General features: G+C 45.0%; 1 long non-coding RNA gene across 1 annotated transcript in view; it reads left to right on the top strand.

Moving 5' to 3' along the window:
- Positions 1-27,500, top strand: part of LOC137638361 (uncharacterized) — a 97,530-nt gene that overhangs the window by 1,631 nt on the left and 68,399 nt on the right. The window lies entirely within an intron of this gene.

Below are 27,500 nucleotides of genomic sequence, written 5' to 3'. Positions count from 1 at the left end.
CCTACGAGAACGAGTGTGCACACTGTCATTAGGAATGAAGGGCTCTATCCTTCTTTCCCCTTCTCACTCTCTCTCTCTCTCTCTCTCTCTCTCTCTCTCTCTCTCTCTCTCTCTCTCTCTCTCTCTCTCGGTTCCAGAGACAACCAAACAATCGTGTTGGTTGAGGAAGAGGTCAGTGAATCAGTGAAGCACAGGATGACCTCTCAAACTAAGTCTTTCAGGTCATTGACAGATTCCTCTGCAAAGCTTTGTGGGATGAGGTGTCCAGTTGCAAAGCCCAACCATCCTAACAGGTAGATGTATCCATACGAGGTACTGGAGCTCCTGCTCCTGCAACCAGTGTTAGGTCTTTGATAGGTGGATAAGATTGTCCTGATACACTGGTGGGATACAGGCTGTATGCATTGGCAGCTCATATCTAGTGTTGCGATGGAGGTCGTTTCTGGAATTTTCATTTGAAAAGGTTTACTCATGCTTTGTTGGCATAACACACAGGAGGATGGAGAGGATGATGATGGGATAAATGCTCCCCAAAACCACTAGAGAGCAACTCGGATGATGGCCAGGAGGGAGTCCAGAGTATAAGTCTAGGGACACCGCAAAGCAGGTTTCACTATCGTCCTAAATCCGGTCCTTCCTCGGTCCTAGAGGAATTGATTTTTCCTTATGATAGCTCTTTATTGAACAGAATCCAGAGAGAGAATATTAGGTCTCATGCAATGGTAAGACCAAGCACAAAGACTGCTTGTGAGGATGTAGGCAGCCACCTTCGTCTCTTTCCTTCCTTTGGATGTTCCCGAGTCGCTTTTGCGACACCTTCACTCATAATAAATGAAAGCCGTCGCCAAAGAAATATGCCAGAGGTGAAGAAGTGTCTAAAAGATTTTCTCTCGCTCAACCAAATGAAGAGAAGTTTCCTTGAGGGAATGACTGTAACAAGAACATATCTACTATGCTCCAGGAAGTGATCTGAATGCGTTTGGTACAAGGTACAGTACAGACGTTCAGATGCCTGTTACCTCTGATCGGTCTAGTGTGATACCGAGCAAGCACACCTTTGTGTAGAATGATTGGGTCTGCCCTCATCCCCTTCTTCCCTCAGAGTTCCAGAGCGGACAACCCAGCTGAAGGGACTGGGTATATGGTACAGTACGATCAATGTACTGTACAGTGCTAGCATGATGACGTTAGCTAACTGTCTTGTCTCAGTTACACAACTACAAACTCGACCACCACTTGTATGAGTTCCACATGAACTATACAAACTCGTAATTTCAGGTTGCACTACCTGCCTCAATTGCCACACAAGTCTTAGGTTAAGTTCAAAGTGGAGGTTATGCTACCTGGTGGGTTAAGGACAAAATTGCTTCTTAGTGGACTATCTGGTTGACTGCCTACCTACCATCTGGTAGTAACTACAGTACTGTACTACCACCTCTATAAATTCTAATTGCTGAGTTCCAACTCCACTGAACCATCTGCCTATTAAAAGCCTCAGGGTTGTGTTGGCCTATGTGGTAACATCCCTGACTAGTAATCGCCAGAATGGGGTTCGAGTCCCGCTCAAACTCACCATTCTCGTGAGCTAAGGATGTGGGGGGTAGGTTTGGGGAGCCTATTGGTCTATCTGTTGAGTCTTCAGCAGCCATTGCCTGGCCCTCCTTGGTCCTAGCTTGAGTGGAGAGAGAGGCTCTAGTGCTGATCATATGTATATATGGTCAGTTTATAGGGCATTGTTGTGCTTGATAAGGCAAGGTCACTGTCCCTTGCCTCTGCCACTCATGAGTAACCTTTAAATGTTTTAAACCTTCTATAGTAGTTATGAAAAATACAAATTACTTTAAATGTGTGATATTTAGCATCCCATTCTCTCTGATCATTAGAACCAAGCTGCCATTGCAATAATCATCATAATGGCCAGTCAGTGCCTTCATCAATGCCTGATATTATCATCTGTATTTTTATACACTCATTCCCCTGTTTTGGTATGATAATTATGTGTCCTGGATGCAAGGATTCCTATTATATGGTAATTTTCAATATTAAACTTACCCGATAATCATGTAGCTGTCAACTCTGTTGCCCGACAGAATTCTACGGAAGGGATACGCCAGCGATCGCTATACAAGAGGGGGGTGTACTCACAAGCGCCACCTGTGGCCAGGTACTGCAGTACTTCTTGTTGACACCACTTCAATTTTTCCTCTGTCGTGCTTCCGGCAAGACGTTCATGGATACGCTTATAATTTTGGAGTCTTGTTCACGGTTTTTGGTGAAGTATTGCTCTAAGATTTCAGCTTTCGCTATTCAGGAAGTTTTATTATTAGCTTAGCTAACTTTTGGAATTAATTTGATTAATTATGGTGACGAAGAGAGTATGAACTCTCTTTCACCTTTAAATGGCCGACCCTTCCCTTAGACGGAAGTGTTGGTGTCTAAGAGAGTATAGACTCTCTTTCTTAATTTTGCTTAACAAAAGTTATAGATTTATTTTATATCTCCCCGCCTTTTATAGGCCTCTTCGATTAACTTCCTTTTATTATAAACTTATTAAAATTAATTTTTCAATATTAAACTTACCCGATAATCATGTAGCTGTCAACTCCGTTGCCCGACAGAATTCTATGGAGGGATACGCCAGCTATCACAATACTAGAAGGGGGTGTACTTACCAGCGCCACCTGTGGCCAGGTACTATAGTACTTCTTGTTGACACCTCCTCAATTTTTCCTCTGTCGTGCTTCCGGCAAGACGTTCTGGGATACGCTTATGTTCTTGGAGTATTTTCACGACTTTGGTGAAGTATTTCTCTTTGATTTCGGCTGTCGCTTTACTGGAAACTTCTATATTAGCTTAGTTAGCTTTTGGAATTAATTTGATTAATTATGGTGACGAAGAGAGTATGAACTCTCTTTCACCTTTAAATGGCCGACCCTTCCCTTAGACGGAAGTGTTGGTGTCTAAGAGAGTATAGACTCTCTTTCTTAATTTTGCTTAACAAAAGTTATAGATTTATTTTATATCTCTCCGCCTCTTATAGGCCTCTTCGATTAACTTCCTTTTATTATAAACTTATTAAAATTAATTTTTATATTTGTTTATATTCGACCTTCCTAATAGTAGGCGGTCTTTTCTTGGTACCGAAGTTAATTAACATTGAGCCCGTCATTTCGGTTTTACCTGTTAACATATTATGCTATTTTAATGTCTTTGAAAGAATTTCTTTGATAGTCTAGTACTGTTTTCAAAGTTGAACTAACGTTTTGTTTTGTCTCTGCAGTTGTTGACGTTCAGAACGTTCAACTTGCGCTCTATCGTTACGATAGAGAAAGAATTTTCACGGTTTCACGTTGCAGTAAGAGTAACCGTGTCTAGCGTTTTGTTCATTCTTTCTTAACTTAATGGTTTTAATCCTATTAAAGGAACTTTTCATTTTGGGAAATATTTCAGTTTTTTCCTTTAACAATAATATGTTTTAACGATATATATATGATTGGGCTCTTCTCTCAGGTTCTAAGTCAAGAGAGAGAGAGAGAGAGAGAGATAGAGACGGAGGGAGAAAGAGGAGGATAAACGTTTCATTCAAGCGAGTAACGTTGTTATCGTTTTTGCTCTTCTCCCTAGTCTTTTTAGGGGAAGAAGGTAAACGTTTCTAGAGTGATCTAGTGTTTAGTCTCTTTCCAGCCACTGAATTATTTATCTTTCATTAGATTTTTCTGTTACATTGTAATTCTGTTTTCGCAATTACTAACTTTTGAGAAAGGATAGAATTGCGTGTTTCAGGTACAAACCACTTAAAGTTTCGAGTTCAGTGAAATAAGTGCAAACAGAAAATCAAAAGTGATAAGTGATTAGCGCAAAGTGTGTCAGTGTTGTGCGTGAGGGTACTTCTGTGCGCGCCAGTCGTCCTCCCAGTCCGGGACCTCTTGCAAGCTCCCAAGCCCAGGGGAGAAGCAATGTCGAAGGACAAAAGGGTTCAGCAGGCCTTGATCGGCGCACAGAAGTATCCTCGGTGGTTGTGGGCGTGTCTTACCGAGACCGTCACTCCCACCCGCAGACGATTGAGCCCTTATTTTGCTCGTCTGCAGAAGAAATTTAGGGGAGAAAACGCTGGTCTCAGGTCTCAAGACCTCTTAAACGTAAAGTCCAGACCTATGCCAGACGTACGAAGTTAGAGTTCAACAACCCGGATGCAGTCATTGGGTTAGCTCTGACTCTCCTCAGTCATCAGTTGAATGCACTCCGCCTAAGAGGAGTAAGGTTCTGCCGCAACAGATCTCTGCTGTTAAGGCTTTACCTCAGCAGACCTTAGTGTCTGCCGACCCCAAGTTGACTACTGCAGTCCATGCAGTCACAACTTTCGGTCTTGATGCGTGAGTGTCGGGCTGAGAAGGTTGCGCGCCTGCGCTCGCTCCGCCTGCGCTCGCTCCGCCTGCGCTCCCTCCGCCTGCGCTCGCTCCGCCTGCGCTCGCTCCGCCTGACCGCAGTACCACCTGCCAGGCGTACGATGTTGAGCCACGTTATGAGTTTACTGATCCCAGTGGTGTGCAGCTCCCTCCGCCTTCCTTAAGGCAACCTCAGCAATGGGAACAGGAGGCTTATACCTCTCTTCCTCCGCTTCCACTTGCTGTTCCACCAGTGAGGCAACACTCGCTTGAGGTACAACCTCTCCCATCCATGAGTCAGTCTCCTCAGCTCTCGCTGCAGCGAGCTCAACCCTCCTCAAGGCAAGCACCTTAACATCTTAGCCTTGCGCCTCAGGAGCCTCAACTTGCGAGATTTTTACTGCGTTCTGCGCAGCCACTACCTTTTCGCTCTCAGCTCACACCGCAGGAACCTCACTCGTTCCTCAGGAACTTGCTACTGCGCATCCGCCAACCACTCAGCAAGCGCAACCCTTGAGTTCAGCCACTCATGCCAGGAGTCAGCCTCCTCCACCCATGCGCCTACCTTCTGCTACTTCCTTTGATCAGCCTTTGCAGACTGAGCCTCAGGTGTTCCCTCAACAGAGTCTTGAAGAGGAAACCACAACTATTGTTGTTCCAGCTCGTTCTGACTCTGCTGTTCAGCATACCTTACCTCCATTTTCAAACCTTATGATAATGGAGGTTATTTGTATTACTTATAAAAATATATTTGTATTCCTTGCAATATATTTTTAACAATATCGCAAAATATGGCAAAAATATGAATCATGAGTTATGAATGTAAGGTAAATATTATGTTGATATTAAAACCCCATGCAAGCATGCATAAAGCACTCTAGCACTGGTCATGGAATTTCTGAGAAATGTTAAACGCCATGCACACGCTCTGCTTACCTTACAGCATGCTCTACATACAGCATGCTCTGCTTACAGCATGCTCTGCATACTACATGCTCTGCATACAGCATGCTCTGCATTCAGCATGCTCTGCATACAACATGCTCTACATACAGCATGCTCTGCATACAGCATGCTCTGCATACAACATGCTCTGCATACAGCATGCTCTGCATTCAGCATGCTCTGCATACAACATGCTCTACATACAGCATGCTCTGCATACAGCATACTCTGCATACAACATGCTCTGCATACCTTACCGCATGCTTCTCAGTCACACATCTTTGGTTGTTGCCAACTCACTAGACTGTCAAGCAGTTTCATAACGTTGCCTTCTAGTCTGCTGCTTTTGCACCAGTGAACCCTCACTGAGAGAACTTAGCTTTTCTAGGATATGGTCCCTGTAGATGAGAAAGTTCTTTTCTCCCTCCTTCTGATATTCCCTTGAGGACTCTGTCATTTGGAGGGAGCCTTTAGCTGCATAGCCTCCTATGGACTTTTATTTAAGCATAACATGCTTCCAGGGAAGGTAATGGTTCCACTTCAGTCGCTAATCCCGTCTGTTACCACACCTGCTCCCATAGACCTTGAGCTGTGTTGCAAGACATGCAGTCCAAGCTTAGTCCTTGTTAGAGGATTTTTTGTTTACGGAGTCAGTGTGTCACGGGGAAGACGTTCAACAACCAACAGAAGTGACTTGTTGTGACGCAGTGCGGCAACCTCAGCAACCCGATAAGGAGTTGTCTGTACGACCCAGACAGTCTAGACAGATTCGGGTTGTCACTGTACTTCCTCGCTTGCCCATGATTGACAGTTCACAGACTGTGCAGCAGTACCATGATCTTGTGTCCGGCTCCGTCAGACGACTGGCTTTTAAGAGCTCCCACAAGTCGTCGCTGTCTGGAGATTTTCAAATGGACTATGGATCTGACCAAGGAACTGGGCCTCCTGGTCAATTTTGAGGAGTCTCAGCTCGTTCCATCCCAGACCATTGTCTCCTTGGGTATGGATCTTCAGAGTCGAGCTTTTCGGGCTTTTCCGTCGGCCCCAAGGATCTTCCAAGCCCTAGAATGCATCCAGAGCATGCTGAGAAGGAACCGATGCTCAGTCAGGTAGTGGATGAGTCTAACAGGGACACTTTCATCGCTGGCCCTGTTCATCGTGTTAGGGAGACTCCACCTCCCCCCCCCTTCAGTATCATCTAGCTGCTCACTGGATAAAGGACATGACGCTAGAGACGGTCTCAGTTCCTGTTTCCGAAGAGAGGAGGTCTTCTCTCGCGTGGTGTAAGAACAGCTTTCTTCTCAAGGAAGTCTACCTTTGGCTGTTCAGAAACACGACCGCCGTCTCCTCTCGGACGCATCAGACACGGGCTGGGGTGCGACTTTGGACGGACAAGAATGCTCGGGAACATGGAATCAGGAGCAAAGGACACTTCACATCAATTGCAAGGAGTTGTTGGCGGTTATTCTGGCCTTGATAAACTTCAAGTCCCTCCAGCTTAACAAAGTGGTGGAGGTGGACTCTGACAACACCACAGCCCTGGCTTACATCTTCAAGCAGGGAGGGACTCTTTCGTGGAAGTTGTTCTAGATCGCAAGGGACCTACTCATCTGGTCTAAAGATCGAAAGCTACTGGTAACGAGGTTCATTCAGGGCGGTATGAATGTCATGGCAGATCACCTCAGACGGAAGGGTCAGGTCATCCCCACAGAGTGGACCCTTCTCAAGAATGTTTGCAGCAGACTTTGGGCCCTGTGGGGTCAGCCAACCATAGATCTGTTCACTACCTCGATAACCTAGAGACTCCTGTTGTATTGTTCTCCGATTCCAGACCCAGCAGCAGTTCACGTGGATGCTTTTCTGCTGGATTGGTTCCATCTCGACCTGTATGCATTCCCGCCGTTCAAGATTGTCAACAGGGTACTTCAGAAGTTCTCCTCTCACAAAGGGACACGGCTGACGTTGGTTGGCTCCGCTCTGGCCCGCGAGAGAATGGTTCTTAGAGGTACTGCAATGGCTGGTCGACATTCCCAGGACTCTTCCTCTAGGAGTGAACCTTCTAAGTCTACCTCACGTAAAGAAGGTACACCCAATCCTCCACGCTCTTCGTCTGACTGCCTTCAGACTTTCGAAAGACTCTCAAGAGCTAGGGGCTTTTCGAAGGAGGCAGCCAGAGCGATTGCCAAAGCAAGGAGAACATCCACTCTCAGAATCTATCAGTCTCAAGGGGAAGTCTTCCGTAGCTGGTACAAGACCAATGCAGTTTCCTCAACCAGTACCACTGTAACCCAGATTGCTGACTTCCTGTTATATCTAAGGAAAGTAAGATCCCTTTCAGCTCCTACGATCAAGGGTTACAGAAGTATGTTGGCAGCGGTTTTCCGCCACAGAGGCTTGGATCTTTCCACCAACAAAGATCTACAGGACCTCCCTAGGTCTTTTGAGACCTCAAAGGAACGTCGGTTGTCCACTCCAAGCTGGAATCTAGACGTGGTCCTAAGGTTCCTTATGTCATCAAGATTTGAACCTCTCCAATCAGCCTCTTTTTAGGACCTCACATTAAAATCTCTTTTCCTCGTGTGCTTGACAACAGCTAAAAGAGTAAGTGAGATCCACGCCTTCAGCAGGATCATTGTTTTCACATCTGAAACGGCTACATGTTCCTTGCAGCTTGGTTTTTGCTAAACGAGCTTCCTTCACGTCCTTGGCCTAAGTCGTTCGAGATCCCAAGCCTGTCCAACTTGGTGGGGAATGATCTGAAGAGAGTACTTTGCCCAGTTAGAGCTCTTAGGTACTATCTAAAAAGGTCTTAACCTTTACAAGGACAATCAGAAGCCTTATAGTGTGCTATCAAGAAACCTTCTTTTCCAAGTTCTAAGAACTCAGTTTCTTACTATTCAGGCTTCTGATTAGAGAAACACATTCTCATCTGAAGGAAGAAGACCTTGCTTTGCTGAAGGTAAGGACACATGAAGTGGGAGCTGTGGCTACTTCAGTGGCCTTCAAATAGAGCCATTCTCTGCAGAGTGTTATGGATGCAACCTATTGGAGAAGCAAGTCAGTGTTCGCATCATTCTATCTCAAAGATGTCCAGTCTCTTTACGAGTACTGCTACACCCTGGGACCATTCGTAGCAACGAATGCAGTAGTAGGCGAGGGCTCAGCCACTACATTCCCATAATCCCATAACCTTTTAACCTTTCTCTTGAATACTTTTTATGGGTTGTACGGTCGGCTAAGAAGCCTTCCACATCCTTGTTGATTTGGCGGGTGGTCAATTCTTTCTTGAGAAGCGCCGAGGTTAAAGGTTGTGATGAGGTCCTTTAGTATGGGTTGCAGCCCTGTATACTTTAGCACCTTTGAGTTGATTCAGCCTCCCAAGAGGAACGCTGCGCTCAGTAAGGAAGACGATCTTATTAAAGGCAGAGTAACGGTTCAAGTCGACTTCCTTACCAGGTACTTATTATTTCATTGTTATTGTGGATAACTGATTATATGAAATACGGGATACTTAGCTATCCTTTAGTCTTGTACACTGGTTTTTCACCCACCCCCCTGGGTGTGAATCAGCTACATGATTATCGGGTAAGTTTAATATTGAAAAATGTTATTTTTATTAGTAAAATAAATTTTTGAATATACTTACCCGATAATCATGATTTAATCGACCCTCCCTTCCTCCCCATAGAGAACCAGTGGACCGAGGAAAAATTGAGGAGGTGTCAACAAGAAGTACTATAGTACCTGGCCACAGGTGGCGCTGGTAAGTACACCCCCTTCTAGTATTGTGATAGCTGGCGTATCCCTCCATAGAATTCTGTCGGGCAACGGAGTTGACAGCTACATGATTATCGGGTAAGTATATTCAAAAATTTATTTTACTAATAAAAATAACATTTTTATATTTGTTTATATTCGACCTTTCCTAATAGTAGGCGGTCTTTTCTTGGTACCGAAGTTAATTAACATTGAGCCCGTCATTTCGGTTTTACCTGTTAACATATGCTATTTTAATGTTTTTGAAAGAATTTCTTTGATAGTCTCGTACTGTTTTCAAAGTTGAACTAACGTTTTGTTTTGTCTCTGCAGTTGTTGACGTTCAGAACGTTCAACTTGCGCTCTATCGTTACGATAGAGAGAGAATTTTCACGGTGTCACGTTGCAGTAAGAGTAACCGTGTCTAGCGTTTTGTTCATTCTTTCTTAACTTAATGGTTTTAATTCTAATAAAGGAACTTTTCATTTTGGGAAATATTTCAGTTTTTTCCTTTAACAATAATATGTTTTAACGATATATATGATTGGGCTCTTCTCTCAGGTTCTAAGTCAAGAGAGAGAGAGAGAGAGAGAGAGATAGAGACGGAGGGAGAAAGAGGAGTATAAACGTTTCGTTCAAGCGAGTAACGTTGTTATCGTTTTTGCTCTTCTCCCTAGTCTCTTTAGGGGAAGAAGGTAAACGTTTCTAGAGTTTTTTCTTGTTCTCAAGCTTTATGCGGTGAGAGATTTTAAACGTAGTTTATTTGATCTAGTGTTTAGTCTCTTTCCAGCCACTGAATTATTTATCTTTCATTAGATTTTTCTGTTACATTGTAATTCTGTTTTCGCAATTACTAACTTTTGAGAAAGGATAGAATTGCGTGTTTCAGGTACAAACCACTTAAAGTTTCGAGTTCAGTGAAATAAGTGCAAACAGAAAATCAAAAGTGATAAGTGATTAGCGCAAAGTGTGTCAGTGTTGTGCGTGAGGGTACTTCTGTGCGTGCCAGTCGTCCTCCCAGTCCGGGACCTCTTGCAAGCTCCCAAGCCCAGGGGAGAAGCAATGTCGAAGGGCAAAAGGGTTCGGCAGGCCTTGATCGGCGCACAGAAGTATCCTCGGTGGTTGCGGGCGTGTCTTACAGAGACCGTCACTCCCACCCGCAGACGATTGAGCCCTTATTTTGCTCGTCTGCAGAAGAAATTTCGGGGAGAAAACGCTGGTCTCAGGTCTCAAGACCTCTTAAACGTAAAGTCCAGACCTATGCCAGACGTACGAAGTTAGAGTTCAACAACCCGGATGCAGTCATTGGGTTAGCTCTGACTCTCCTCAGTCATCAGGTGACTGCACACCTCCTAAGAGAGGTAAGGCGATGCCTCAACAGACCTCATCTTCTATTAAGGCTTTGCCTCAACAGACCTTATCGTCTGTTGATCCCAAGACGACTTTGCTGCAGTCCATGCAGTCGCAGCTTGCGGTCTTAATGCGTGAGTTTCAGGCTGAGAAGGTTACACCTCCTCCTGCGAACGCTCCGCCTCTCCGCAGTCCAGTCTGCCAGGCGTACGAAGTTGAGGTTCCTCAGGCTACCTTACCGCGTTCTGAGTTGCCAGTTACCAGCGGTGTGCAGCAACCTCCGCCTCCTCCTGCGAGAGCTCCGCCTCACCGCAGTCCAGTCTGCCAGGCGTACGAAGTTGAGGTTCCTCAGGCTACCTTACCACGTTCTGAGTTGCCAGTTACCAGCGTTGTGCAGCATTCCTTAAGGCAACCTCAGCAATGGGAGCAGGAGTCTTATGCCTTACTTCCTCCGCTTCCGCTTGCGGTTCCACCAGCGAGGCAACAATCTCTTGAGGTACGACAACCTCTTCCATCAATGAGGCAGCCACCTCAGCACTCGCTGCAGCGACCTAAACCCTCCTCAAGGCAAGAGTCTCAACTCCTTAGGCTAGCACCTCAGGAACCTCAACTCGCGAGACAAGAACTGCGTTCTGCGCAGCCGCTACCTCAACTCTCGCAGCTCACACCTCAGGAACCTTAACTCGTTCCTCAGGAACCTGCTACTGCGCATCCGCAACCCTTACAGCAAGCGCAACTCTTGAGGCAGCAACCTCATGCTATGAGTCAGCCACCTCAACGCATGCATCTGCCATTTTTTCCTCAACTTGAGCTTCTTCCCATTCAACTTGGGAATAACAAATGACAATAATAACACCTCATTACTTTCATAACTTGCATTTGTAATCATATACATGTATGCCTACACAAACATTATGATAATGGAGGTTATTTGTATTACTTATATAAAAATATATATGTATTCCTTGCAATATATTTTTAACAAATCGCAAAATATGGCAAAAATATCTTCTAAACAAATGAATCATGAATTATGAATGTAAGGTAATATTATGTTGATATTAAACCCCATGCAAGCATGCATGAAGTAATGCAGTGTTGCCAACAGGGCGATTTTCCCTTTCCTGAGGTAAAGTAGATTATAGTACAGTTAGTGTAGCTTAATTCTACGATTATCATGCCGGCTATCAAATTCATCAACAAAACAGTCTAAATCAATTCCCTCGGCACGTGCACTTTCAATGGACGGTAATGCGATATTACTCACTCTAGCACTGGTCATGGAATTTCTGAGAAATGTTACACGCCATGCAACACGCTCTGCTTACCTTACAGCATGCTCTACATACAGCATGCTCTGCATACAGCATGCTCTGCATACAGCATGCTCTGCATACAACATGCTCTGCATACCTTACCGCATGCTTCTCAGTCACACATCTTTGGTTGTTGCCAACTCACTAGACTGTCAAGCAGTTTCATAACGTTGCCTTCTAGTCTGCTGCTTTTGCACCAGTGAAACCCTCACTGAGAGAACTTAGCTTTTCTCGGATATGGTCCCTGTAGATGAGAAAGTGCTTTTCTCCCTCCTTCTGATATTCCCTTGAGGACTCTGTCATTTGGAGAGGAGCCTTTAGCTGCGTAGCCTCCTATGGACTTTTATTTAAGCATAACATGCTCCCAGGGAAGGTAATGGTTCCACTTCAGTCGCTAACCCCGTCTGTTACCACACCTGCTCCCATAGACCTTGAGCTGTGTTGCAAGACATGCAGTCCAAGCTTAGTCCTTGTTAGAGGATTTTTTTTGTTTACGGAGTCAGTGTGTCACTGGGAAGACGTTCAACAACCAGCAGAAGTGACTTGTTGTGACGCAGTGCGGCAACCTCAGCAACCCGATAAGGAGTTGTCTGTACGACCCAGACAATCTAGACAGCTTCGGGTTGTCACTGTACTTCCTCGCTTCCCCATGGTTGACAGTTCACAGACTGTGCAGCAGTACCATGATCTTGTGTCCGGCTCCGTCAGACGACTGGCTTTTAAGAGCTCCCACAAGTCGTCGCTGTCTGGAGATTCTCAGATGGACTATGGATCTGACCAAGGAACTGGGCCTCCTGGTCAATTTTGAGGAGTCTCAGCTCATCCCATCCCAGACCATTGTCTCCCTGGGTATGGATCTTCAGAGTCGAGCTTTTCGGGCTTTTCCGTCGGCCCCAAGGATCTTCCAAGCCCTAGAATGCATCCAGAGCATGCTGAGAAGGAACCGATGCTCAGTCAGGTAGTGGATGAGTCTAACAGGGACACTTTCATCGCTGGCCCTGTTCATCGTGTTAGGGAGACTCCACCTCCCCCCCTTCAGTATCATCTAGCTGCTCACTGGATAAAGGACATGACGCTAGAGACGGTCTCAGTTCCTGTTTCCGAAGAGAGGAGGTCTTCTCTCGCGTGGTGTAAGAACAGCTTTCTTCTCAAGGAAGTCTATCTTTGGCTGTTCAGAAACCCGACCGCCTTCTCCTCTCGGACGCATCAGACACGGGCGGGGGTGCGACTTTGGACGGACAGGAATGCTCGGGAACATGGAATCAGGAACAAAGGACACTTCACATCAATTGCAAGGAGTTGTTGGCGGTTCTTCTGGCCTTGATAAACTTCAAGTCCCTCCAGCTTAACAAAGTGGTGGAGGTGGACTCTGACAACACCACAGCCCTGGCTTACATCTTCAAGCAGGGAGGGACTCTTTCGTGAAGTTGTTCTAGATCGCAAGGGACCTCCTCATCTGGTCTAAAGATCGAAAGCTCACGCTGGTAACGAGGTTCATTCAGGGCGGTATGAATGTCATGGCAGATCACCTCAGCCGGAAGGGTCAGGTCATCCCCACAGAGTGGACCCTTCACAAGAATGTTTGCAGCAGACTTTGGGCCCTGTGGGGTCAGCCAACCATAGATCTGTTCGCTACCTCGATAACCTAGAGACTCCTGTTGTATTGTTCTCCGATTCCAGACCCAGCAGCAGTTCACGTGGATGCTTTTCTGCTGGATTGGTTCCATCTCGACCTGTATGCATTCCCGCCGTTCAAGATTGTCAACAGGGTACTTCAGAAGTTCTTCTCTCGCAAAGGGACACGGCTGACGTTGGTTGGCTCCGCTCTGGCCCGCGAGAGAATGGTTCTTAGAGGTACTGCAATGGCTGGTCGACATTCCCAGGACTCTTCCTCTAGGAGTGAACCTTCTACGTCTACCTCACGTAAAGAAGGTACACCCAAACCTCCACGCTCTTCGTCTGACTGCCTTCAGACTTTCGAAAGACTCTCAAGAGCTAGGGGCTTTTCGAAGGAGGCAGCCAGAGCGATTGCCAAAGCAAGGAGAACATCCACTCTCAGAATCTATCAGTCTCAAGGGGAAGTCTTCCGTAGCTGGTACAAGACCAATGCAGTTTCCTCAACCAGTACCACTGTAACCCAGATTGCTGACTTCCTGTTATATCTAAGGAAAGTAAGATCCCTTTCAGCTCCTACGATCAAGGGTTACAGAAGTATGTTGGCAGCGGTTTTCCGCCACAGAGGCTTGGATCTTTCCACCAACAAAGATCTACAGGACTTCCCTAGGTCTTTTGAGACCTCAAAGGAACGTCGGTTGTCCACTCCAGGCTGGAATCTAGACGTGGTCCTAAGGTTCCTTATGTCATCAAGATTTGAACCTCTCCAATCAGCCTCTTTTTAGGACCTCACATTAAAAACTCTTTTCCTCGTGTGCTTGACAACAGCTAAAAGAGTAAGTGAGATCCACACCTTCAGCAGGATCATTGTTTTCACATCTGAAACGGCTACATGTTCCTTGCAGCTCGGTTTTTGCTAAACGAGCTTCCTTCACGTCCTTGGCCTAAGTCGTTCGAGATCCCAAGCCTGTCCAACTTGGTGGGGAATGAACTGGAGAGAGTACTTTGCCCAGTTAGAGCTCTTAGGTACTATCTAAAAAGGTCTTAACCTTTACGAGGACAATCAGAAGCCTTATGGTGTGCTATCAAGAAACCTTCTTTTCCAAGTTCTAAGAACTCAGTTTCTTACTATTCAGGTTTCTGATTAGAGAAGCACATTCTCATCTGAAGGAAGAAGACCTTGCTTTGCTGAAGGTAAGGACACATGAAGTGAGAGCTGTGGCTACTTCAGTGGCCTTCAAACAGAGCCATTCTCTGCAGAGTGTTATGGATGCAACCTATTGGAGAAGCAAGTCAGTGTTCGCATCATTCTATCTCAAAGATGTCCAGTCTCTTTACGAGTACTGCTACACCCTGGGACCATTCGTAGCAACGAATGCAGTAGTAGGCGAGGGCTCAGCCACTACATTCCCATAATCCCATAACCTTTTAACCTTTCTCTTGAATACTTTTTATGGGTTGTACGGTCGGCTAAGAAGCCTTCCACATCCTTGTTGATTTGGCGGGTGGTCAATTCTTTCTTGAGAAGCGCCGAGGTTAAAGGTTGTGATGAGGTCCTTTAGTATGGGTGGCAGCCCTTGATACTTCAGCACCTTAGAGTTGTTCAGCCTCCTAAGAGGAACGCTGCGCTCAGTAAGGAAGACGAACTTATTTAAGGCAGAGTAATGGCTCAAGTCGACTTCCTTACCAGGTACTTGTAATTTCATTGTTATTTTGAATAACTGATAATATGAAATACGGGATACTTAGCTTCTTGATATACATGTACACTGGTTTTCACCCACCTCCCTGGGTGTGAATCAGCTACATGATTATCGGGTAAGTTTAATATTGAAAAATGTTATTTTCATTAGTAAAATAAATTTTTGAATATACTTACCCGATAATCATGATTTAATTGACCCACCCTTCCTCCCCATAGAACCAGTGGACCAAGGAAAAATTGAAGTGGTGTCAACAAGAAGTACTGCAGTACCTGGCCACAGGTGGCGCTTGTGAGTACACCCCCCTCTTGTATAGCGATCGCTGGCGTATCCCTTCCGTAGAATTCTGTCGGGCAACAGAGTTGACAGCTACATGATTATCGGGTAAGTATATTCAAAAATTTATTTTACTAATGAAAATAACATTTTCTATTTGATTTAAACTTGAAGCTACTGATAAGTTGCATCATTGAGAAAGGGACTGAACTATAGTACAGTACTGTACTTGATGTATATTAAGGGAAAACTTCACGCTTGAAGGTACCACAAGAAATTTTGTTTATCAGAGACCAAGAAATGGTGCCATTCCTGCGGTTTCTGACTACAAAGGCTTTTCTTTAAGAAAATGAACTTTTAGCCATAGAAAATAGTTCCTTTCCTTAATCATTTCCTCTAAAGTAACTGAGACCATTACAGTATATTGTAGGGCATAACCTTGGAATTACACCTCCAAATAATAAGAGAGATAAAAATAGACACATTGTCTTTGGTTGGTTTGGCATAGTCCCCTTCAGTAAAGGTAAAGATGTCGGGTTTCAGTTCCAGTTTCATCAGAATGGTTGCTCACTAGAATGTCAGCCGGGAAAGCCCAACCCCTCACTGTGGTGCCCAAACACAGCATTGGCCTCCTCGGTAAACAACTTAAACTCACGGTCCCAGGTTGGGATCGATCTGCTGCCATGCGAGTACTAGGCGTACTCGTTACCACTGTACGAGCCAGAAGGCTAGGTAGTTAACCTAAATTAGGTTAGGTGAGTTGTTTTCCAGTGTTTGTTTTACATGTGAAATGTCAATTTTCAGGTATGAAAATATGTTTTTCAATATTAAACTTACCCGATAATCATGTAGCTGTCAACTCCGTTGCCCGACAGAATTCTACGGGAGGGATACGCCAGCTATCACTATACTAGAAGGGGGTGTACTCACAAGCGCCACCTGTGGCCAGGTACTACAGTACTTGTTGTTGACGCCACCTCACTTTTTCCTCTGTCGTGCTTCCGGCAAGACGTTCTTGGATACGCTTATGATTTTGGAGTATTGTTCACGGTTTGGTGAAGTATTTCTCTAAAATTTGCAGCTATTCGCTATACTAGAAACTTCTATATTAGCTTAGTTAGCTTTTGGAATTAATTTTATTATGGTGACGAAGAGAGTATGAACTCTCTTTCACCTTTAAATGGCCGACCCTTCCCTTAGACGGAAGTGTTGGTGTCTAAGAGAGTATAGACTCTCTTTCTTAATTTTGCTTAACAAAAGTTATAGATTTATTTTATATCTCTCCGCCTTTTATAGGCCTCTTCGATTAACTTCCTTTTATTATAAAATTATTAAAATTAATTTTTATATATTCGACCTTTCCTAATGGTAGGCGGTCTTTTCTTGTACCGAAGTTAATTAACATTGAGCCCGTCATTTCGGTTTTACCTGTTAACATATTATGCTATTTTAATGTTTTTGAAAGAATTTCTTTGATAGTCTCGTACTGTTTTCAAAGTTGAACTAACGTTTTGTTTTGTCTCTGCAGTTGTTGACGTTCAGAACGTTCAACTTGCGCTCTATCGTTACGATAGAGAGAGAATTTTCACGGTGTCACGTTGCAGTAAGAGTAACCGTGTTTAGCGTTTTGTTCATTCTTTCTTAACTTAATGGTTTTAATTCTACAAAGGAACTTTTCATTTTGGGAAATATTTTCCTTTAACAATAATATGTTTTAACAATATATATGATTGGGCTCTTCTCTCAGGTTCTAAGTCAAGAGAGAGAGAGAGAGAGATAGAGACGGAGGGAGAAAGCGAGTAACGTTGTTATCGTTTTTGCTCTTCTCCCTAGTCTCTTTAGGGGAAGAAGGTAAACGTTTCTAGAGTTTTTCTTGTTCTCAAGCTTTATGCGGTGAGAGATTTTAAACGTAGTTTATTTGATCTAGTGTTTAGTCTCTTTCCAGCCACTGAATTATTTATCTTTCATTAGATTTTTCTGTTACATTGTAATTCTGTTTTCGCAATTACTAACTTTTGAGAAAGGATAGAATTGCGTGTTTCAGGTACAAACCACTTAAAGTTTCGAGTTCAGTGAAATAAGTGCAAACAGAAAATCAAAGTGATAAGTGATTAGCGCAAAGTGTGTCAGTGTGGTGCGTGAGGGTACTTCTGTGCGCGCCAGTCGTCCTCCCAGTCCGGGACCTCTTGCAAGCTCCCAAGCCCAGGGGAGAAGCAATGTCGAAGGGCAAAAGGGTTCGGCAGGCCTTGATCGGCGCACAGAAGTATCCTCGGTGGTTGCGGGCGTGTCTTAAGAGACCGTCACTCCCACCCGCAGACGATTGAGCCCTTATTTTGCTCGTCTGCAGAAGAAATTTCGGGGAGAAAACGCTGGTCTCAGGTCTCAAGACCTCTTAAACGTAAAGTCCAGACCTATGCCAGACGTACGAAGTTAGAGTTCAACAACCCGGATGCAGTCATTGGGTTAGCTCTGACTCTCCTCAGTCTCAGGTGACTGCACTCCGCCTAAGAGGAGTAAGGTTCTGCCACAACAGATCTCTGCTGTTAAGGCTTTACCTCAGCAGACCTTAGTGTCTGCCGACCCCAAGTTGACTCTACTGCAGTCCATGCAGTCACAACTTTCAGTCTTGATGCGTGAGTGTCGGGCTGAGAAGGTTGCGCCTCCGCCTCTGCCTGCACTCGCTCCGCCTGCGCTCGCTCCGCCTGACCGCAGTACCGCCTGCCAGGCGTACGATGTTGAGCCACGTTCTGAGTTTACTGTTCCCAGTGGTGTACAGCTCCCTCCGCCTTCCTTAAGGCAACCTCAGCAATGGGATCAGGAGGCTTATACCTCTCTTCCTCCGCTTCCACTTGCTGCTCCACCATTGATGCAACACTCGGTTGAGGTACAACAACCTCTCCCATCCATGAGTCAGTCTCCTCAGCTCTCGCTGCAGCGAGCTCAACCCTCCTCAAGGCAAGCACAACACCTTAGCCTTGCGCCTCAGGAACCTCAACTTGCGAGACAATTACTGTGTTCTGCGCAGCCACTACCTCATCGCTCACAGCTCACACCTCAGGAACCTCAACTCGTTCCTCAGGAACTTGCTACTGCGCATCCGCCAACCACTCAGCAAGCGCAACCCTTGAGGCAGCAACCTCATGCTATGAGTCAGCCACCTCAACGCATGCATCTGCCACTTTCTCCTCAACTTGAGAAATAACAAATGACAATAATAACACCTCATTACTTTCATACTTGCATTTGTAATCATATACATGTATGCCTACACAAACATTATGATATGGAGGTTATTTGTCTTACTTATATAAAAATATATATGTATTCCTTGCAATATATTTTTAACAATATCGCAAAATATGGCAAAATATCTTCAAAACAAAAATGAATCATGAGTTATGAATGTAAGGTAAATATTATGTTGATATTAAAACCCCATGCAAGCATGCATGAAGCACTCTAGCACTGGTCATGGAATTTCTGAGAAATGTTAAACGCCATGCAACACGCTCTGCTTACCTTACAGCATGCTCTACATACAGCATGCTCTGCATACAGCATGCTCTGCATACAACATGCTCTGCATACAGCATGCTCTGCATTCAGCATGCTCTGCATACAACATGCTCTACATACAGCATGCTCTGCATACAACATGCTCTGCATACAGCATGCTCTGCATACAACATGCTCTGCATACAGCATGCTCTGCATACAACATGCTCTACATACAGCATGCTCTGCATACAGCATGCTCTGCATACAACATGCTCTGCATACCTTACCGCATGCTTCTCAGTCATACATCTTTGGTTGTTGCCAACTCACTAGACTGTCAAGCAGTTTCATAATGTTGCCTTCTAGTCTGCTGCTTTTGCACCATTGGAACCCTCACTGAGAGAACTTAACTTTTCTCGGATATGGTCCCTGTAGATGAGAAAGTGCTTTTCTCCCTCCTTCTGATATTCCCTTGAGGACTCTGTCATTTGGAGAGGAGCCTTTAGCTGCGTAGCCTCCTATGGACTTTTATTTAAGCATAACATGCTTCCAGGGAAGGTAATGGTTCCATTTCAGTCACTAACCCCATCTGTTACCACACCTGCTCCCATAGACCTTGAGCTGTGTTGCAAGACATACAGTCCAAGCTTAGTCCTTGTTAAAGGATTTTTTGTTTACGGAGTCAGTGTGTCACTGGGAAGACGTTCAACAACCAGCAGAAGTGACTTGTTGTGACGCAGTGCGGCAACCTCAGCAACCCGATAAGGAGTTGTCTGTACGACCCAGACAGTCTAGACAGCTTCGGGTTGTCACTGTACTTCCTCGCTTCCCCATGGTTGACAGTTCACAGACTGTGCAGCATTACCATGATCTTGTGTCCGGCTCCGTCAGACGACTGGCTTTTAAGAGCTCCCACAAGTCGTCGCTGTCTGGAGATTCTCAGATGGACTATGGATCTGACCAAGGAACTGGGCCTCCTGGTCAATTTTGAGGAGTCTCAGCTCATTCCATCCCAGACCATTGTCTCCCTGGGTATGGATCTTCAGAGTCGAGCTTTTCGGGCTTTTCCGTCGGCCCCAAGGATCTTCCAAGCCCTAGAATGCATCCAGAGCATGCTGAGAAGGAACCGATGCTCAGTCAGGTAGTGGATGAGTCTAACAGGGACACTTTCATCGCTGGCCCTGTTCATCGTGTTAGGGAGAATCCACCTCCCCCCCTTCAGTATCATCTAGCTGCTCACTGGATAAAGGACATGACGCTAGAGACGGTCTCAGTTCCTGTTTCCGAAGAGAGGAGGTCTTCTCTCGCGTGTTGTAAGAACAGCTTTCTTCTCAAGGAAGTCTACCTTTGGCTGTTCAGAAACCCGACCGCCGTCTCCTCTCGGACACATCAGACACGGGCTGGGGTGCGACTTTGGACGGACAGGAATGATCGAGAACATGGAATCAGGAGCAAAGGACACTTCACATCAATTGCAGGAGTTGTTGGCGGTTCTTCTGGCCTTGATAAACTTCAAGTCCCTCCAGCTTAACAAAGTGGTGGAGGTGGACTCTGACAACACCACAGCCCTGGCTTACACCTTCAAGCAGGGAGGGACTCTTTCGTGAAGTTGTTCTAGATCGCAAGGGACCTCCTCATCTGGTCTAAAGATCGAAAGCTCACGCTGGTAACGAGGTTCATTCAGGGCGGTATGAATGTCATGGCAGATCACCTCAGCCGGAAGGGTCAGGTCATCCCCACAGAGTGGACCCTTCACAAGAATGTTTACAGCAGACTTTGGGCCCTGTGGGGTCAGCCAACCATAGATCTGTTCGCTACCTCGATAACCTAGAGACTCCTATTGTATTGTTCTCCGATTCCAGACCCAGCAGCAGTTCACGTGGATGCTTTTCTGCTGGATTGGTTCCATCTCGACCTGTATGCATTCCCGCCGTTCAAGATTGTCAACAGGGTACTTCAGAAGTTCTCCTCTCGCAAAGGGACACGGCTGACGTTGGTTGGCTCCGCTCTGGCCCGCGAGAGAATGGTTCTTAGAGGTACTGCAATGGCTGGTCGACATTCCCAGGACTCTTCCTCTAGGAGTGAACCTTCTACGTCTACCTCACGTAAAGAAGGTACACCCGAACCTCCACGCTCTTCGTCTGACTGCCTGCAGACTTTCGAAAGACTCTCAAGAGCTAGGGGCTTTTCGAAGGAGGCAGCCAGAGCGATTGCCAAAGCAAGGAGAACATCCACTCTCAGAATCTATCAGTCTCAAAGGGAAGTCTTCCGTAGCTGGTACAAGACCAATGCAGTTTCCTCAACCAGTACCACTGTAACCCAGATTGCTGACTTCCTGTTATATCTAAGGAAAGTAAGATCCCTTTCAGCTCCTACGATCAAGGGTTACAGAAGTATGTTGGCAGTGGTTTTCCGCCACAGAGGCTTGGATCTTTCCACCAACAAAGATCTACAGGACCTCCCTAGGTCTTTTGAGACCTCAAAGGAACGTCGGTTGTCCACTCCAGGCTGGAATCTAGACGTGGTCCTAAGGTTCCTTATGTCATCAAGATTTGAACCTCTCCAATCAGCCTCTTTTTAGGACCTCACATTAAAAACTCTTTTCCTCGTGTGCTTGACAACAGCTAAAAGAGTAAGTGAGATCCACGCCTTCAGCAGGATCATTGTTTTCACATCTGAAACGGCTACATGTTCCTTGCAGCTCAGTTTTTGCTAAACGAGCTTCCTTCACGTCCTTGGCCTAAGTCGTTCGAGATCCCAAGCCTGTCCAACTTGGTGGGGAATGAACTGGAGAGAGTACTTTGCCCAGTTAGAGCTCTTAGGTACTATCTAAAAAGGTCTTAACCTTTACAAGGACAATCAGAAGCCTTATAGTGTGCTATCAAGAAACCTTCTTTTCCAAGTTCTAAGAACTCAGTTTCTTACTATTCAGGCTTTTGATTAGAGAAACACATTCTCATCTGAAGGAAGAAGACCTTGCTTTGCTGAAGGTAAGGACACATGAAGTGGGAGCTGTGGCTACTTCAGTGGCCTTCAAACAGAGCCATTCTCTGCAGAGTGTTATGGATGCAACCTATTGGAGAAGCAAGTCAGTGTTCGCATCATTCTATCTCAAAGATGTCCAGTCTCTTTACGAGTACTGCTACACCCTGGGACCATTCGTAGCAACGAATGCAGTAGTAGGCGAGGGCTCAGCCACTACATTCCCATAATCCCATAACCTTTTAACCTTTCTCTTGAATACTTTTTATGGGTTGTACGGTCGGCTAAGAAGCCTTCCACATCCTTGTTGATTTGGCGGGTGGTCAATTCTTTCTTGAGAAGCGCCGAGGTTAAAGGTTGTGATGAGGTCCTTTAGTATGGGTTGCAGCCCTGTATACTTTAGCACCTTTGAGTTGATTCAGCCTTCCAAGAGGAACGCTGCGCTCAGTAAGGAAGATGATCTTATTAAAGGCAGAGTAACGGTTCAAGTCGACTTCCTTACCAGGTACTTATTATTTCATTGTTATTGTGGATAACTGATTATATGAAATACGGGATACTTAGCTATCCTTTAGTCTTGTACACTGGTTTTTCACCCACCCCCCTGGGTGTGAATCAGCTACATGATTATCGGGTAAGTTTAATATTGAAAAATGTTATTTTCATTAGTAAAATAAATTTTTGAATATACTTACCCGATAATCATGATTTAATTGACCCACCCTTCCTCCCCATAGAGAACCAGTGGACCGAGGAAAAAGTGAGGTGGCGTCAACAACAAGTACTGTAGTACCTGGCCACAGGTGGCGCTTGTGAGTACACCCCCTTCTAGTATAGTGATAGCTGGCGTATCCCTTCCGTAGAATTCTGTCGGGCAACGGAGTTGACAGCTACATGATTATCGGGTAAGTATATTCAAAAATTTATTTTACTAATGAAAATAACATTTTATTGCAACTGGTGTCCAGGTTTTATTGGTAAGGGAAGATGGGAAGTTAAAAAAACTATCTTGTGGGGAAAACATTGTGACAAAAGTTACATATAAGAAAGTGATCTGGCAAGAAGACCGTCTAGATTATATGATAACATGAGTGTTCCTACTTGACTATAAAGCCTCGTTCTTTAACAGGAGTATATTTTTAGTGTACAGTAATTGAAACTTGGCTGTTAAGATTTATGACTGTTGGGTGGATGAGAAGTCCCTTTCACTGCCAGCACACTGAGTAGCTACAGTATTTTGTTTTCATCCACTGGAGAGTACAGATGTACTGGCACTGTCACTTGCTGTTGACTTTAGTGTATTTTTCTTTTAGATAATGGGTGACAGTTCTTTGTCTGCAAGGGATATTAAGGAAGAAGAAAGATTTTGAAGTTTTTCTAATGACTGTAGCTGATTGGTAGTTTCTGTAACTTAGCGACATACACTTTCTTGTTTTTGTTTGACAGCATTTCTGTTGCTGTTTACTGTACTGTATTCCTTTGCGAGTGTGGCCTGGTGATGGTGACGACCTCATGATTTTGGCTTTCCTTGAACAATATTCCATGCTGTCAGAGGAAGGAGTGTTTGCTGCTGCTGAGTTGAAGAGGAGGACATAACCCTTGTTCTGCTATTCAGCATCTTCCCGTGTACAGGGAGGCACTACAGAATTATCTCCTGGTGGGGCTTTCTTTCAAAAGAGTTCTTAAGATATATTTCCTCATTGGAATGTTGCTGCCATCAGCCTGGAATAGACAACACGCTAGAAAGATGATCTCAATTTTCTCCTCCACTTCTGCCTCACCTTCGTCTCTTCACACACTGCCAGTCATAAAGAAAGGGCTCCGGTCCTTTTTTACCCCTTTTATGAAGGAAAAAGCCCGAGAAGAACTATTAATAAGAGTTGCACATACAAGACTCCTACAGTTTTTCTCCTCCAAGAGACGATGAGACAACACATAGGACACCTGAGCGCTCCTTCGTCACGTCGCACTACTGGTTGAGGTGGAAGGATTTTTCTCCTCTTTTATCCTTTTTTGGACAAAGAAGTCTTGAAAACCAGATGACAGGAGATACTTTAGGTGACTCGTACCATTTTTCTCCCCACGAGAGAGTGTGTTACCTCTTGGCAAACACCCTCACCTGTTTACTTGCATGCGCTGCTCCTAGGAGTTTTCATTTTCACTCGCCTAACATCTGTCCATGCGCACCCATCAACTGTTTACGCACACCCATCATCTGTTCACTCGCTATTCCACTCAAACCCATGCGCTCCTTGGAGTTTTCCTTTTTGCTCGCCCAATATCTGTCCATGTGCACCTATCAACTGTTTACGCACACCCATCATCTGTTCACTCGCTATCCCACTCAAACCCATGCGCTCCTTGGAGTTTTCCTTTTTGCTCGCCCAATATCTGTCCATGTGCACCTATCAACTGTTTACGCACACCCATCATCTGTTCACTCGCTATCCCACTCAAACCCATATGTTCTCTCTTGTGCGCTCGACTTCATATGTTTGCACTACAGTAGTGTTCCATCAACTGCTTGTGTGTGCTCTTACCTCATTCTGAAAGCACTCTTTTGCCATCTAGTAAGACTAGAAATTTGACAGTTCTACCTTCGCCAGCATATTTTGCAAGGTGACAGAATACATACAGCACTGTACTATACTTGGAATATTCCTTCCACAAAAATACATGCCGATATGTGATACGGGTGCTCACATCAGGTCCTTGTGCTCTTTTCTCACGAATAGTTGCACGCATTGCTGGTAGGAGTAAGGGCCTCGCCTATCTCTCCCCCTCCTGGATGATCCCTCTCTTACCTTCAGGAGAGAGAGGTAAAACACTAATTACATGAGGACAATACAGCCTTCAGGAGAGAGAGGGAAAACACTAAGCACATGAGGACAGTATGTACCAAGACAAGTGGTACATACCAAGATTGTACCCAAAGCTTGGTTTAGGATAAAAAGTCTCTCATACCCATTTTTAGCACTGTCTTGAACGAGTTCAAGCTCCCGTCCTCTCGATTATGAGAAAAGGTCTCTAACCAGTATGAGCAGGTTTAACACTTATACATTCAGAGGTTATGTATGAGCAATGTATACTTTCCCAAGAATATGTTTTCATACTAGGTTCAGATGTTCACCTTGTTTTCTCAACAATATGCGATTGGACACTTCTCATATGTTCTTTAGTGATCTTTGGGTCACAGAACTTCTTTTATCCACTTTGATCCTGTTCTTCCATAACACGATGCACTGGAAGAGGAACCTCTGATTGTTCTCATTGCTTGTACAGTACTGCACAGGCTACAAGATCTTACCTTCATTAGCAGTGAGGTTTCCTTGTGCAGCATCTCATTCGTCTTTTGTCTTTATTGGAATGTTCAGATTCTATTTGAACCCTGGCACTTGTTCTCCATGATCAGTGTTTCCCATGGGAATTTTTGATTGGTTACTATGATTGGAAGTCTTCCAGTTGGTTACCGTGATTTGGAACCTGATTGGTTACATGTTCAAAAATATTCTGATCAGTTACTGGGATCAGAAATTTTCTGATCCTTTACTGGAATGGGGAACCTTCCACATTTATTACAGCCATCAGGAACCTTACGATCGTTCACTGATATTGTTAAAGAACCATTCGATTGCTTACCATGATTCAGTACCTTACAACTGTTTATGATGACCGGGAAGCTTACACTTGTTTACAGCGATCGGGAACCTTAAATTTTACTGTGATCAGGAACCTTGCAATCATTTACTGGTATCAGGAACCCTGTGATCATTTATAGCGATCTGTAACCTTACGATCATTTTCACGATCGCTTTACGCCCTTTTACCACGATCACCTTACAACCTTTTACTGTACTACACATGGGACCCTTACCTACTGCAATCGGGAATCTTGCATTTGGGAACGACATGATCTAGAACAATGATTGGAACTTACTCAGGCCTCAAGCAACATCACCTGTGAATCGCCAGGAATTAGGTCACCTGTTCTGTTACTCCTTTCCGGCTCTCCCACTGCTGAAGAGGAGGAAGAAGGAATCACCGAAGCACAGGATGACCAATATGGCATTCACTCTCAAGACTTCAACTGATTCCTCTGCATGGTTTCATGGAAAGAGCAGTGCTGTACCAATACCCAACCCTTGGAAAGTATTTTGGTTTGGGGTACAGGAGCTCATGCTCATGCTACCAGTATTCGGTCTCTTACAAGGCTGAATACAAGCACTGCATGGTTGGGATGTTGGCAGCCTCTCGTCCTTCTGCTGCTTTAGGACATTCCCTTGGCATTTCTCTCTCACCATTGTCCAAATTCTCCCTACGCGCCGATGTTTGTTCTCTACCTAGATTTTCCTATGCTCAGACACCAGTCCATGACTTTTTTCCCTAACCGCCAAGATCTTCCATCTCTGTCACACTTAGTGTTGGAACAGGTTACTTCTCAAATCTGATTTCACCATTCAAACAACCACTGATATGCCACATTGTGTACACACTCAGTTGTTGGGAAGGGCTTTTTCTAATCAAGTTTTTTTGTGTATCTTTTGTAGGAAGAAGGCGCCTGAGACAATTGCCTTTAGGGGAGCTTATTATGTCAATTCAGACTTCTTTGAAGTACAGTAATGGAATTTTATACACTATAGCAATCGATAGAATCATGATTCTTAGGCTTTCTGCTTATACCCTCCCCAATTGATCGAATCAGTGGAGTCGGGACAGACCCTGATGGAGATTCAAGTACGACAACACGACGTCTCGACACCCAAGTCTGCTTTTCCATGGCCAGCCCCAAGCTAAATTGAGGTTCAATCATTGGGAAGTCACAGTCATTTGCTGCACTATGATCTAAAGCTTGTCATGCCCAAGGACAAGTAAAAACATGGACTTGATTCAGTAAAGTGTCAAAAACAAAGCTGGGGGAGAGGTTTTATTTGTCTCCAGGTTGGTGGACAAGTGAGTCTAGAGAGCATACATCTCTTATGGAGTGCTCCATCAAGCACGCGTTCTTCTGTTAGTGCGCACTCGTATAATAGCGCTCACTCATCATCTTGTCCTCCTGTTAGGACAACATCACTTCAGTTTTTAGTGGATAGCCCTACGTGTGCACATTTGTGCTTGGAATCTGCGACCGCTTGTAGTCCGCACTTACTTGGAATGCACACTCGGATTCACGTGATCGACGTGCATGCGTATGATGACATTGGCAAGGAACCAGGTGACATGCAATTTGTCTAGTCAGACTAGTCCGCAACTGCCCTCAGCTGACTGATTTCCTCATCCCTGGATTCCTCACTTCCTGGGGTGCGCATGCTATCAACCTCATGCTTTAGTTAGTAATCATGAGGGCTTTGTGCCTAGTATATTATTTCTTTTTTGAGGAAAAGGAAGTCACCCCCTAAGCTCTCCATTTGCTGCAGATGTGTCTGTTCGATCTCTCCCCGCTTACGAGAGGAAGGTACCAGGATTGTTCCCAACATGGAGTTGTATCGGTACTGTACATAGTTTATGCTAATCCTAGGTGAACATTACTGCCTAGCGATCTGTTGGACTGGGGTTCGAGTGACGCTCAAGCTTTATAGTTTCTAGTGTCTGCCACCTCACCATCCTTGTGAGCTAAGGATGGGGTGTTGGGATTGGCTATAGGTTTACCTGCTGAGTCATAAGCAGTCATTGCCTGG

Source organism: Palaemon carinicauda, chromosome 3, assembly GCF_036898095.1.
Source record: "Palaemon carinicauda isolate YSFRI2023 chromosome 3, ASM3689809v2, whole genome shotgun sequence".
NCBI lineage: Eukaryota > Metazoa > Arthropoda > Malacostraca > Decapoda > Palaemonidae > Palaemon > Palaemon carinicauda.
The sequence above is the reverse complement of the archived record's forward strand: the minus strand, read 5'-3'. Positions and strand labels throughout refer to the sequence as shown.